The sequence below is a fragment of the Aquarana catesbeiana genome, linkage group LG05 (genome assembly GCF_042186555.1).
Source record: "Aquarana catesbeiana isolate 2022-GZ linkage group LG05, ASM4218655v1, whole genome shotgun sequence".
Classification (NCBI taxonomy): Eukaryota; Metazoa; Chordata; class Amphibia; order Anura; family Ranidae; genus Aquarana; species Aquarana catesbeiana.
In genome coordinates this window covers 311,181,727-311,195,507 of record NC_133328.1, presented here as the reverse complement: position 1 = coordinate 311,195,507, position 13,781 = coordinate 311,181,727, and positions in this window count along the sequence as shown.

Sequence of the window (13,781 nt, the reverse complement as noted above, 5' to 3'; positions counted from 1 at the left end):
TGGAAGCTTTGCCATTAGCCCTATATTCTGTATGAACTACCCCTAAACAACCACATGGGCTGTCCCCCTATGAGATTTTATTTGGAGGGCCACCCAAAACAGGGCTATATTTTCCCCAACAGTTGCAGGCTTCTCACTCTAATCTGTTAGAATATGTTCAGATTTTGCAACATTGAATAAAATACATGAAGGTGTTTATAAATCTATCCCGACTCAGATTCTGTTTCAGGTATTCACAGAATCCAACCAGGTGACTGGGTGGTGGTCAAGCGAAACGTCAGAAAGCCATTAGAACCAAAATTTGACGGACCACATTTGGTGCTTTTGACAACCGGTTCTGCTGTCAAGTTGGAAGGAAAGCCCACCTGGATTCACGCCAGTCACTGCAAGAAAATCCTGAAGTGATGATATCCTTTGAAAAAATGATGATAATGTTTCTTTTCTTTTTGTTGTTTGTGAGAACTGAGACATGGAAAAATAACCCTTTCATCCAAATGTTAAAATTGTATGCAACCCATAGCAACGCTAGTAACTGATGGGTGTGTTCTCACTTACATCCCCAAACAGGAACAATACCCATGATAGCAATGCCTCTCAATTTCACTGATCTAAACAGGACCAGAATAAATGGCTCATACATAGTCTCCACAGCTAATGAGCACAGATCAGTAACTTTGATGGTTTCAAAACAGATAAATACTCCACAGATTTGTTTAAACATTACATGCCCGTTTAACACTAAATGTACACGATTGGGCAATTCAGATTGCACCGGAGCAAAAATTACAGTTTATGGAGGAAACTATGTATATATTATTATATCCCAGATCCAGAACTAAATAGAACCCTTTATAGTACAAATTGCTCACAGTTCCCAATATGTGAAAATATCGGTTACCTGAGATTCCATGTTATTGCTTCCAGTTTTTTAGGAGCAGGCATACCATCAATACGTAGAAGGTTATATTATATATGTGGAAATAAAGCTTATGCCTGGCTTCCTACTAATGTTACAGGTACATGTTATATTGGGAAGTTAGTACCTGCTTTGGCTGTTCGCATAGATACAGTGCGACCCGATCAAAGTCCAGAATACCCTTTAGTATTCAAAAAAGGGCTGTTCACTGAAGGTGACATGTCATGATCATGGTTCCCTTCCTGGACAGGAATGGGAATTGAAGCAATGAAAAGACTAAATAATTACACTAGAATTGTAGATGAGATTATTAACCTTACTACCACTGATATAGGTTTATTAAATGAAGAAATGGCTCAGCTTAAAAAAGTAGTATTAGAGCACAGATTAACGCTAAATTATCTTACTGCAGCTCAAGGTGGGATGTGTAAGGTATTTCACACTGACTGTTGTATATACATTTCTGATAATGAGGACATTATTAAAGGGCATCTTGCTAAGATAAGAGAACTACAGAATAAGGCCAGATATATTGCTAAAGATGGATGGAACCCCTTTCAGGGCTTAGGAGGTTTTGGTAATTTTTTATATGGCATAGCAACATGGTTACAGAAACTAGGCGCTTATATTGTGATGTTACTATTTCTCATATTTGTTATTTACTTTCTCATCAGGCTATGCCTCTGTGTGACTACCCACCGTATCAACAAATGTACCACCAGCCTGATGAACCCATTATTATGAGAAAGCTAGGAGAGAGCTGAACAGGACGCCATCTCTCTGTGACAATGTAACAGGAGTTACCAGCAATCGGCTGAATGTAACGCGGAGAAGAATGGTGTCAAATAATCAAAAGGGGGGAAATGACATGGACATTCATTGTACTGTTCATTTAAGCACAAGAGACTCCATTTTGTTCTCACTGTTGAAATGTGTTCTGTAACCTTCACCTAACACACAGACACTTCTCCTACTAAATGCTCTCTACTCCCCCCTCCCTTCTCAAGGTTTTACTTTTGCAATTGTTCTATTCGCTAGTTTTTAATAATATATTTCTATTTGTTAGCTTTTAATAACATATTTCTATTTGTTAGTTTTTAATAACATCTCACACCAACCCTTTCTTATCTATGTATAAAATAACATGTAATAATAAATTTTCACTGAACAGACATTTTAAACATAGTGATTGAGTACTGTGAATCTGTTCCTGCAGCTGCAGTATTAACTTTGTTTTAGAGTCCCAATCAGAAATCAGTCATATCAGTATAAAGGGTCCATTGGCCCTATTATATTGCTGATGTTTCGAACTACAACTCCCATGATCCTTAGCACCCTGCATAAGAGTCTATAGGCTTCCTGGCTTTAGTTATCCCCTGCTGGCTGGAGGAGATAGTGCGGTATGGCATCCAGCATCACAGTAGTGGGTAAAGTAACAAAGAGAAACATCTCCTTCTCCTTATTATTGTAGCCTAGCCCCGGGCTACATATTTTTTTTAGTTTTGTGGCATCCAGCAGAAAAGGTACATGCCCTGGGACAGCATATGTTAAAAGTCACACACTTCTTCTGATGCAGAGTGGGAACTGGAAACTAGAATATATATATATATATATATATATATATATATATATATATATATATATTTCTTTTGCTGCATGACAGTGGGGTGGCGAGTAAAGAATTGTTTTGTGTGAAAAGGAAAAATATTTTTCTGGCAAGCTTGTGTTATTGTAAAGGACATTCATTCTATTCCTCATACTACTGCTTTACTCACAAGGCATCCTCGACTTTAAGATAAATTTATAAGAACCATTCCTCAATATGCATCAATAAACCACACTGGGGGTCATATACTATAGCACCGCGGTGCTAATTTGTGCAAATTAGCACTAATTAGCGCTAGTAGCGCTAATTAGCACTAAAACGGTATTCACTATAGCGCCAGTGAGAAAATACTCCCAAAATCTAATTTACTATAGTTCCCTGAAACCAAATTGCGCCCAAACCCTTACTCTGCTAAAACCTGGAGAATTGCACATGGAAATAATGTTTGGAGCATGATATAATTGTCTAAATGGTACTGAAATATGCAGTATATTATTTAAAGATAATCTGCGTTTAAACTGTGTGAACAAATTATTTCTAAACTGAAATATCTTTAAAAGTCTGAAAAGAGATAAATTCCCCGTTTTTGTACAACTAGATGCCAACACAACTGAGCATGCTCAGACCTGCAAATAGCTCTCATTTTAGGTCAAGTATCTTTTTTACCAGGCGCTATAGTAAATACAAAAATGAGCGCTTGGCCATTGATTCAGCCATTGATTCTAATGGTACAATAAATAAATACTTTTAATGTTGCAATGAAATGTATCTTTCTCTGAAATAAATCTAACTTGCAACAATGTTGTTGCTTCTATTTTGTTTTTTCTCATCTATTTTGTTTTTAAGAATGCTAGAATGTGAAATGTTTTGATAAAATATATTTTTCTCTGTCACTTTCACTTGTTACTCTCCATCTCACAACAATCTTTACCCCAAACTCACACAGGTGTCTTTACAAAGCACAAACAATACCATTGCTGATGCAAATTTAAATGAGTCACATTTTTTTGTGCTTTTTATTATTTCCAAACAATCATAATTTGAGCCCAAAAAATGTGATATGTGTTCCAACATCAGAAATCAAAATGTAATTCCCCAATAATTTAGGGTAATATCACTATTCACTACTAATATCACTACTGTACACTCACCCACAAAGAACCACCAAATATCACAGAATTAATCAAGAAGAATAACTCTTGTGTAATGTAATTCCATCACCTGTCCAAAGAAATGCAGTATTTATGTGTATTTATGTGTAGGAGGTTCTCATGTGTGGCAGCTCTGTGGCTTAGAGGTTAGAACTTCGAACTTCTGCTTAGCATCACTGAGTGTCTGGGTTTGATTCCCCAACATGCTGCTTCATCTAAAGAAGTTGTCTCATCTCCCAGGTCCTAAAACTTTGTCTAAATGTAGTATTTATCTGTAGGAGGGTTCCACCACCATTGTAAATCTTACCAGATACACTAGTCAAAAATATTGGAATGCCTGCCTTTACACACACACACATGAACTTTAATGCCCAGTCTTAGTCCGCAGGTTTAAAATTGATTTGGCCCACCCTTTGCAGCAAAAGCAAGCAATGGGGGGAAAAGCGAACTTAGGACTTTAATTGGGACGCAAGGGAAGGTTTGCGCCCCCATCCTTAATATCATGAAAAAGAGGGGGGGACTTTAAATGAGGTGCGCATGATGCAGCCCAATCACACTCACAGAGGTGCAAACATATGTATGTTTATTAAGGACCAATGATCAACATGGCATAAAAAATGCAAACATTAGACATAAAATAATCGCATATAAACAATAAATCTATGTATATACAACCATGGGACATGGGTAGGTACAATTATGCATCTTAATCCCCCAAGCAAGATAAAAGTCATGTGAAGTAAAAAAACATCTGAAAATTGGTCAATGTGTGTTTGATGCATCAAAGGTAGGCCCGACGCTGCGTTTCATGGACTTCAATCCACTCTTCAGGAGCCGGATGCATCTAAATTCTATAAAAAATGTATGAAAAACAATATAGTTTCATGGGTCTAACAAAATCAGCAGAAAAGGGGGAAATTGGGCATAATGCTTTATATGGAACGTTCGCTGCACTGACAGTTTACATATTTTGATCTTTCACTACTTTATATATATTTTTTACTCCCTGTGGCCAGACTGGGTCTGTGTGACTCATTGTCGGTGGGTGGGCAGATGTCCTGTTTCCCAGGAGCTGCGATGCATGCTGGTGTCTGCCCTCCTGCCTTCCCTCCACAGGGTTGAGGGTGGGTGGCTGGGCGGATCTTTCCACCGTGCATCGGCGCCATGCCCCCGGCACTGTGCATGTGACTTCTTTGTTTGGGCGTCACACACACAGACATCCGGTATATCAGCTGGGCTGACATTTGGTGAGCTTCTCTGGGGCCGAGGTTTTGCTCCACTGTGTCGTGCCTGCGTGACGCTGAGAGGGAGTTGGTGTTCCATGCTGGGGCTCTCCCTGTTTCATGGTATTCAGAGATGGTGCTGATACAACCTATGTACACCCTGATCTTTTCCCATCTATGTGGCTTCAAACATCACATGCATTTTTCAAGGTAATCTTCCGGGTGCTTTTTTTCAATCACCTTGGTGATATCTGCAGCTTATACCATCTCGTTTTTTGTTACTTGTATCATCATAGATACATTTTATATATTTCCTACATTATAGAAGTCCCCTCCACTGCGAGGTGTTGGTGCGTGTGGTCCGGTGTTCCTCGTTGAGGTCCCCCTCTCAGCTCCCGGGCCAGGCTCCATGGCTCACCCCTGGCTTTGTTTTGTCGCACGGTCCCAGTTTTGGCTATCATGTGAGTAACCTTTTTGGCATGGCCCATTATGCCCAATTTCCCCCTTTTCTGCTGATTTTGTTAGACCCATGAAACTATATTGCTTTTCATACATTTTTTATAGAATTTAGATGCATCCGACTCCTGAAGAGTGGACTGAAGTCCATGAAACGCAATGTCGGGCCTACCTTTGATGCATCAAACACACATTGACCAATTTTCAGATGTTTTTTACTTCACATGACTTTTATCTTGCTTGGGGGATTAAGATGCATAATTGTACCTACCCATGTCCCATGGTTGTATATACATAGATTTATTGTTTATATGCGATTATTTTATGTCTAATGTTTGCAATGCGTTTTTATGCCATGTTGATCATTGGTCCTTAATAAACATACATATGTTTGCACCTCTGTGAGTGTGATTGGGCTGCATCATGCGCACTTCATTTAAAGTCCCAACCTCCCCCCCTCTTTTTCATGATATTAAGGATGGGGGCGCAAACCTTCCCTTGCGTCCCAATTAAAGTCCTAAGTTCGCTTTTCCCCCCATTGCTTGCATTGATTAGGGATGGAGGTGCTCAAGTTTGTAGCCCATCGCTCTCTTATGGCTGATTCCTACCGGGTCCGGCCGTAATTCAGCATGCTTTATATGGAACGTTCGTTGCACTGACACTTTACATATTTTGATCTTTCACTACTTTATATATATTTTTTACTCCCTGTGGCCAGACTGGGTCTGTGTGAATCATTGTCGGTGGGTGGGCAGATGTCCTGTTTCCCGGGAGCTGCGATGCATGCTGGTGTCTGCCCTCCTACCTTCCCTCCACAGGGTTGGGGGTGGGTGGGTGGCTGGGCGGATCTTTCCACCGTGCATCGGCGCCACGCCCCCGGCACTGTGCATGTGACTTCTTTGTTTGGGCGTCGCACACACAGACGTCCAGTATATCAGCTGGGCTGACATTTGGTGAGCTTCTCTGGCGTTGGCTGAGGTTTTGCTCCACTGTGTCGTGCCTGCGTGACGCTGAGAGGGAGTTGGTGTTCCATGCTGGGGCTGCATCTCACTCCCTGCTTCATGGTATTCAGAGATGGTGCTGATACAACCTATGTACACCCTGATCTTCTCCCATCTATGTGGCTTCAAACATCACATGCATTTTTCAAGGTAATCTTCCGGGTGCTTTTTTCAATCACCTTGGTGATATCTGCAGCTTATACCATCTCGTTTTTTGTTACTTGTATCATCATAGATACATTTTATATATTTCCTACATTATAGAAGTCCCCTCCACTGCGAGGTGTTGGTGTGTGCGATCCGGTGTTCCTCGTTGAGGTCCCCCTCTCAGCTCCCGGGCCAGGCTCCATGGCTCACCCCTGGCTTTGTTTTGTCGCATGGTCCCAGTTTTGGCTATCATGTGAGTAACCTTTTTGGCATGGCCCATTATGCCCAATTTCCCCCTTTTCTGCTGATTTTGTTAGACCCATGAAACTATATTGTTTTTCATACATTTTTTTTTATAGAATTTAGATGCATCCGGCTCCTGAAGAGTGGATTGAAGTCCATGAAACGCAGCGTCGGGCCTACCTTTGATGCATCAAACACACATTGACCAATTTTCAGATGTTTTTTACTTCACATGACTTTTATCTTGCTTGGGGGTTTAAGATGCATAATTGTACCTACCCATGTCCCATGGTTGTATATACATAGATTTATTGTTTATATGCGATTATTTTATGTCTAATGTTTGCAATACGTTTTTATGCCATGTTGATCCTAGTCCTTAATAAACATACATATGTTTGCACCTCTGTGAGTGTGATTGGGCTGCATCATGCGCACCTCATTTAAAGTCCCAACCTCCCCCCCTCTTTTTCACCCTTTGCTGCTAGAACAGCTTCTGGGAAGGCTGGGGGGCCTGTCCACAAGGTTTAGTGTCTATGGCAATGTTTGACCATTCTTCCAGAAGTGCATTTGTGAGGCCAGGCACTGATGTTGGATGAGAAGGCATGGCTCGCAGTCTCTACTCTAATTCAGCCAAAAGGTGTTCTATCGGGTTGAGGTAAGGACTCTGTGCAGGCCAGTCAAGTTCCTCCACCCCAAACTCACTCATCCATGTCTTTAGGGACCTTGCTTTGTGCACTGGTGTGCAGTCATGTTGGAACAGGAAGGGGCCATCCCCAAAATGTTCTCACAAAGCTGGGAGCATGAAATTGTCCAAAATGTCTTGGTATGATGATGCCTTAAGAGTTCCCTTCACTGGAACTAAGGGGCCAAGCCCCAACGCTTGAAAAACAACCCCACACCATAACCCCCCTTCCACCAAATGATATGGACCAGTGCACAAAGCAAGGTTCATAAAGATTTGGATGAGTGAGTTTGAGGTGGAGGAACTTGACTGGCCTGGACAGAGTCCTGACCTCAACACAACAGAACACCTTGGGGATGAATTAGAGTGGAGACTGTAAGCCAGGCCTTCTCGTCCAACATCAGTGCCTGACCTCACAAATGCACTTGAAAGAATGGTCAAACATTCCCATAGACACACTCCTAAACCTTGTGGACAGCCTTCCCAGAAGAGCTGAAGCTGTTATAGTTGCAAAGAGTGGGCCAACTCAATATTGAACCCTATGGACTACGACTGAGATGCCATTACAGTTCCTGTGCATTTAAAGGCAGGCTTCCCAATACTTAGGACAATATATTGTATATTGCTTGTGACACTGAGCATTTCTATGGACTTAGGGCTGGTTCACACCACAGAGATGCAGACAACATGTGTGAGGCTGATTCACACAAGGCATGCGCATGATTGCGGGCGCACACCCTGCACTGTCGGTGGCGGCGTGTCCCGAGACACAGCGCGTCACCAACAGGGGTGAACAACCATTGGGCATGGCTGTTCACGATGTGATCGGCCGCGATTACGTCACGGCCGATCACAAATGGGTATTCCCCGCTTTAGACCGCACAGTACGGTCATGTCAGTGGCGGCGTGTTCCCAGGAACACTGCTCGTCACCGACAAGGTTAAGTAGCCAATGGCTGGTGGCTGTTTACCACGTGATCGGCTGTAATCCATTCACAGCCGATCACTAAATGTAAACATAGACCGATTACTATATGTTACTGGCTCTTCTCTCCTCACACACCATTTCCAGTGTGAGGAGAGAAGAGCCAGGAGCAGTGAGTTACCGATCTATGTGTGTATTGTAGTTTACTGCACCAACACAAAAAAGAGAACCTGTCACATCGCCCCCCTCCACATTACAGCTGTCACCCAACAGTCACATCAGTCACCACATTAGTGCTTATAAAAGTGCACCTGTCACCCATCAGTGCCCACAAAGTGCACCTGTCATGGTCAAAGACTCCTGTCAGCGGTGCAGCTGTCACCCATCCATGACCATCACCAGTGACCGCCATCAGTGACCGTCATCAGTGACCCTCATCAGTCCCATAAAGTGCACCAGTCACCATCAGAGACTGCCATCAGTGACTGTCACCTGTCAACCACCAGTGACCGTCACACGTCACCTGTCACCCATCAGTGACCGTCACCTGTCGCCCATCAGTGACCGTCACCTGTCGCCCATTAGTGACCATCATTTGTCACCCGTCACACAGCCCATCAGAAAAAATGTCCAAAAGATTCTATACAAGTGAGGAGGCGTTCCAGATCCTCTCCATGACTGAGAGCAATGGGGAGTTCTCATCAGATTCAAATGCCAGTTCCGATTTTGAATTAAATTCAGCATTTGAAACGATCGATAGTAGTGGATCAGCAAATGAATCAGAGGAAGAATGGATCCCTCCTAAAAGAGCACGGCGCTCTGGAAACCAGGCAGCCACCAGCAATTAGCCCTAGGATCAAATTCCCAGGCTCAGTACCAGCGCTGCTGCCAGTGATAGACCCCAAACCCAAAGGCCCAGTTCCAGAGCTGCCACCAGCGAAAGGCCACAAGAAATGCCACTTTGCTGCAAGTCATCGTGGACCAGACCAATTTATATGCCCAGCAGCATATTGCCAACAACCCCCAATCATCATATGCATGTCCATTTGAGTGGAAGGATTTGACTCTGGAGGAGTTCAAAGTGTTTATGGGCCTCACCATAAACATGGGGCTTACAAAAAAAAATGAAGGACATGCCTATTGGTCCACCCACCCCATCCACCACATGCCCATTTATGTTTCCGTAATGTCCAGGTCCCGATACGAGATGATAATGCACTTTCTTCATTTCAGTGACAACAACCAGTGTCCTCCCCACAATCATTCAAATTATGATAAATTATATAAAATTCACCCACTCATTAATTTCTTTTCCCAACAATTTGCAGAACTCTATGTCCCCGATAAGCATATATGTGTAGATGAGTCCCTGGTACCCTTTTCAGGCCGGCTAGGAATAAAACAATACATTCCTAGCAAAAGGGCCAAATACGGAGTGAAATTTTATAAGCTTTGCGAGAGAGTCACGGGATATCTGTATGCGTTCCTCATATACAAAGGTAGAGATTCCCAGCTCCAGCCCCCTGAGTGCCCGGCCTACATGGGCACAACTGTATGGGACCTGGAATACCCACTGCTGAAGAAAGGTTACCACATATACCTGGATAACTTCTACACCAGCCTGCCCCTTTTCAAACACCTATACCTCGCAGAAACCCTGGCCTGTGGAACCTCCAGAAAGAATAGGAAGGGCTTCCCACAAGCCATAGTAAATAAGAAATTGCGAAGGGGAGAGAGCAACTTTGAGATGCAACAAAGTGCTGGCCTTGAGGTGGAAGGATATCAGGAATGTGTACATGATGTCCACCATCTATGATGACACTACAGTTGAAGTTCAGAGAAGACGAGGTCTCATTGTAAAGCCAAAATGTGTACAAGTTTACAATCTGTACATGGGGGGGGGGGGGGGGTGGATTTCCACAACCAAATGCTTCAGCCCTGTTTAGCAATAAGGAGGTCCCGTTTCTGGTACAAGAAAGTAGCACTCTATTTAATTTGGCCATTTATAATGCCTACATAATTCACACCAAATCCACAGAAAGCCCTGCCCACTTCTTAAAATTCAAAGAAGAAGTTATCGCGTCCCTCATCTACAATCAAAGACCCCCCCCCCCCCCCCCAGAAAACCTTCACCCTGATGCTGTTAGCCGATCTCATGAACGCCACTTCCCAGACCACATTCCACCATCTGAAGCAGGCCAAAGACGCCAAAAAAGATGTTGAGTATGCAGCAATAAAGGATTTCGAAGAGATACCAGCTACCATTGTCCCCAGTGTCCCTCCGAACCCGGTCTTTGCATTGGTGAATGCTTCAGACTATATCACACATCCCTAAAATATTAGCCCATATTCTTAACCATTTCCCGATTTTCATCATCTGTGCTAACCATTTCCCATGCTTCCTCAAATAACCATGCCACTGCCTTTCATGTGAACTGACCCTGGCCTGTTTTACCAACTACACTTCTGCCTACTGCTTGGACTGCTTCCATGTGAACTGACCCTGGCCTGTGTTATCAACTACGCTTTTGCCTACCGCTTGGACGTGAACTGACCCTGGCCTGTTTTATGGACTATGCTTTTGCCTACCGCTTGGACTGATCTTTTGCCCTGCTACTGTAGTACACATGTGAGGGGCTCCAGAAATGTTTTACCAGATGGAGAAAACTATTTTTTTTGTTGTCTCTGGGTTTCGTAATTTCCGGATTAGGGTCTGGAGTCCAGAGGCGTCATAGAGATTTGGGTGGGTCGAAGCCTCTACCCCTGTGCCTCTGTGCACAGGTCTTACCTGATTGCGGCCCTCAGCCTGCTGCTGACTTACTGCTGCCATCCCCCTGCCTGCAGCATAAACTGACCACACCTCTGCCTGCTACCTGGACTATGGAAATAATTAGCTGTAGCAAGAGGAAGTATGTTTATGAAGGGCTGGAGAGCGGTACAATAATGAGTGCAGGGAGGTAATGGTGTACCAGGACCATGATTATGGCTGTGCTGGCTGTCTCTGCCTGGACAATTTCTATGGACAAATGTTTTGGCTGTGCTGACGATATCCTTGTGCTGACTATAGACAATATTCCTGCCTGCTGCCTGGATAATTACTATTGTTGCTAAGCACATCCCTGCCTGCTGCCTGCACCAATTCTGTCCTCTGGGGACACTACTAAAACCACAGGTAATAATTTTTTTTACCCTTTCCTCAATAGAATTTATTTTGGAGTGTAATTTTTGGTATGTAAATGCTTTGTGTTAGAAATATAAGGGCCTTCAAAAATAATAGGTTGTCAGGAAATTAGATGTGTAATGTATGCTTGTAGAAGGCCTGAAGGTGCTACTTCAATGGTGCGCCTCTGTATGTGGTCAGGCTGTCTAAAAGTCTCACACATGTAATATCGCCATACTCAGGAGGAGTAGCAGAATGTATTTTGGGGTGTAATTTTTGCTATGTACATGCTATGTGTTGAAAATATCTTAAAAATGGACAACTTTGTTGAAAAAAAATGCGTTTTCATTTTTTTTCCACATTTTCTAAAAACTTCTGGAAAAAAATGAATCGTTCAAAAGACTCATTATGCCTCATAGATTATACGTTGGGGTGTCTGCTTTCCAAAATGGGGTAGTTTTGTGGGTATCTGTACTTTCCTGGCTTGTTAGTGTCTTAAGAAATGAGATAGGTCTTCAGTACAACAGGTGTGATCAACTTTCAATGATTTGCACCATAGCTTGTAGACTCTATAACTTTCACAAAAAACAAATAATATACACTAATTAGGGTTATTTTTACCAAAGATATGTAGCGATATAAATTTTGGCCAAAATTTTTGAAGAAATATTACTAATTTGCACAATTTTATGACAGAAATAAAGAAAAAGGCATTTTTTTTACCAAATTTTCAGTCTTTTTTTATTTATAGCACAAAAAAAAAAAAACGACTAGTCATTAAATACCACTAAAAGAAAGCTCTATTTGTGTGAAAAAAAGGACACAAATTTAATTTGGGTACAGTGTTGCATGACTGAGTAATTGTCATTCAAAGTGTGAGAGAGCTGAAAGTGAAAGTGCCCTGTAGGCAAGTGGTTAATATTATGTTGGAACGCTTTGTAAGAATAATGACTGTTAGAGCCCTTGCACACTGGGGCGGGGGGCGGCATCGGTGGTAAAACGCCGCTATTATTAGCGGCGTTTTACCGTCGGTATGCGGCTGCTAGCGGGGCGGATTTACCCCCCGCTAGCGGCCGAGAAAGGGTTAAATACCACCGCAAAGCGCCTCTGCAGAGGCGCTTTGCCGGCGGTATAGCCGCGCCGTCCCGTTGATTTCAATAGGCAGGAGCGGTAAAGGAGCGGTATACACACCGCTCCTTCACCGCTCCGAAGATGCTGCTGGCAGGACTTTTTTTTACCGTCCTGCCAGCGCATCGCTCCAGTGTGCAAGCCCTCGGGGCTTGCACACTGGATACACAGCAGCGGCACTTTCGGGGCGGTTTGCAGGCGCTATTATTAGCGCAATAGCGCCTGCAAACCGCCCCAGTGTGCAAGGGCTCTTAAGTATGTTTTTATAATCTTGCAGATAAAAATGTGATGTGTTGCCCGTTATACACTGAAAGTAAAGCTGTGTCCACTCTAAGGTTTAGACACATTTTAGATTGTAAGCTCCTATGAGCAGGGCCCTTAAAATTCAATTGCTAACTGTTTTGCTAAATGTAGCACCATATATCCTGTAGAATTTTTTTTTTTTATTTTGAAGCTAGTAAATAATTTTTGTTTCTGCTGGCAAAATAAAAGTACATTATTGAGCTGGTTTGTTGTGGTGTTGTGTGTTTTTTTTTTTTTTTTTTTTTTTTTTTTTTTTTTTTTTTTTTTTCTTTCTTTTAATTTGTTTTGGGGGTGGTGGTTTCGGGGAAGTGCAATATCTTTTTATATCTTATAATCTCTATAAGCATTTGTGCACCAAAAACTAGTCTCTTCGCCCTGGCTTACATTGATGCTACTTTGAAATCACGTACTTCATTTGAAGTAGCGCGATTTCAAAGTAGCAAGGTCAGCATGATTTCAGGTGCTACTTGATAGACATCTGTGTGGCTTCATACACAGATGTCTATTGAAGTCACACCTGAAATCTGTAAAAGTAGTGCAGGAACTACATTTGCAAATCGGTGTGACGCCTCAAAATTGGTGTCGCATCGATTGGAACAGTGCCATTGCCGCCAATAGGTTGCGACTTGTCATGCGATTTGGTCTCTCAAAACGCATGACAAATTGCTCCAATGTAAACCTAGGCTTCAGCACATCTGCAAGTAAGTGATAAAGGTATAATATTTATATAAAACATCTGTGGAGAAAATGGCAGGTAATGAATTCAGCTGGTGGATAGGCAGTGTTGTATGTGTCAGCCCTGGTTCACATTGGTCCGATTTGACATGTCAAAATGGTG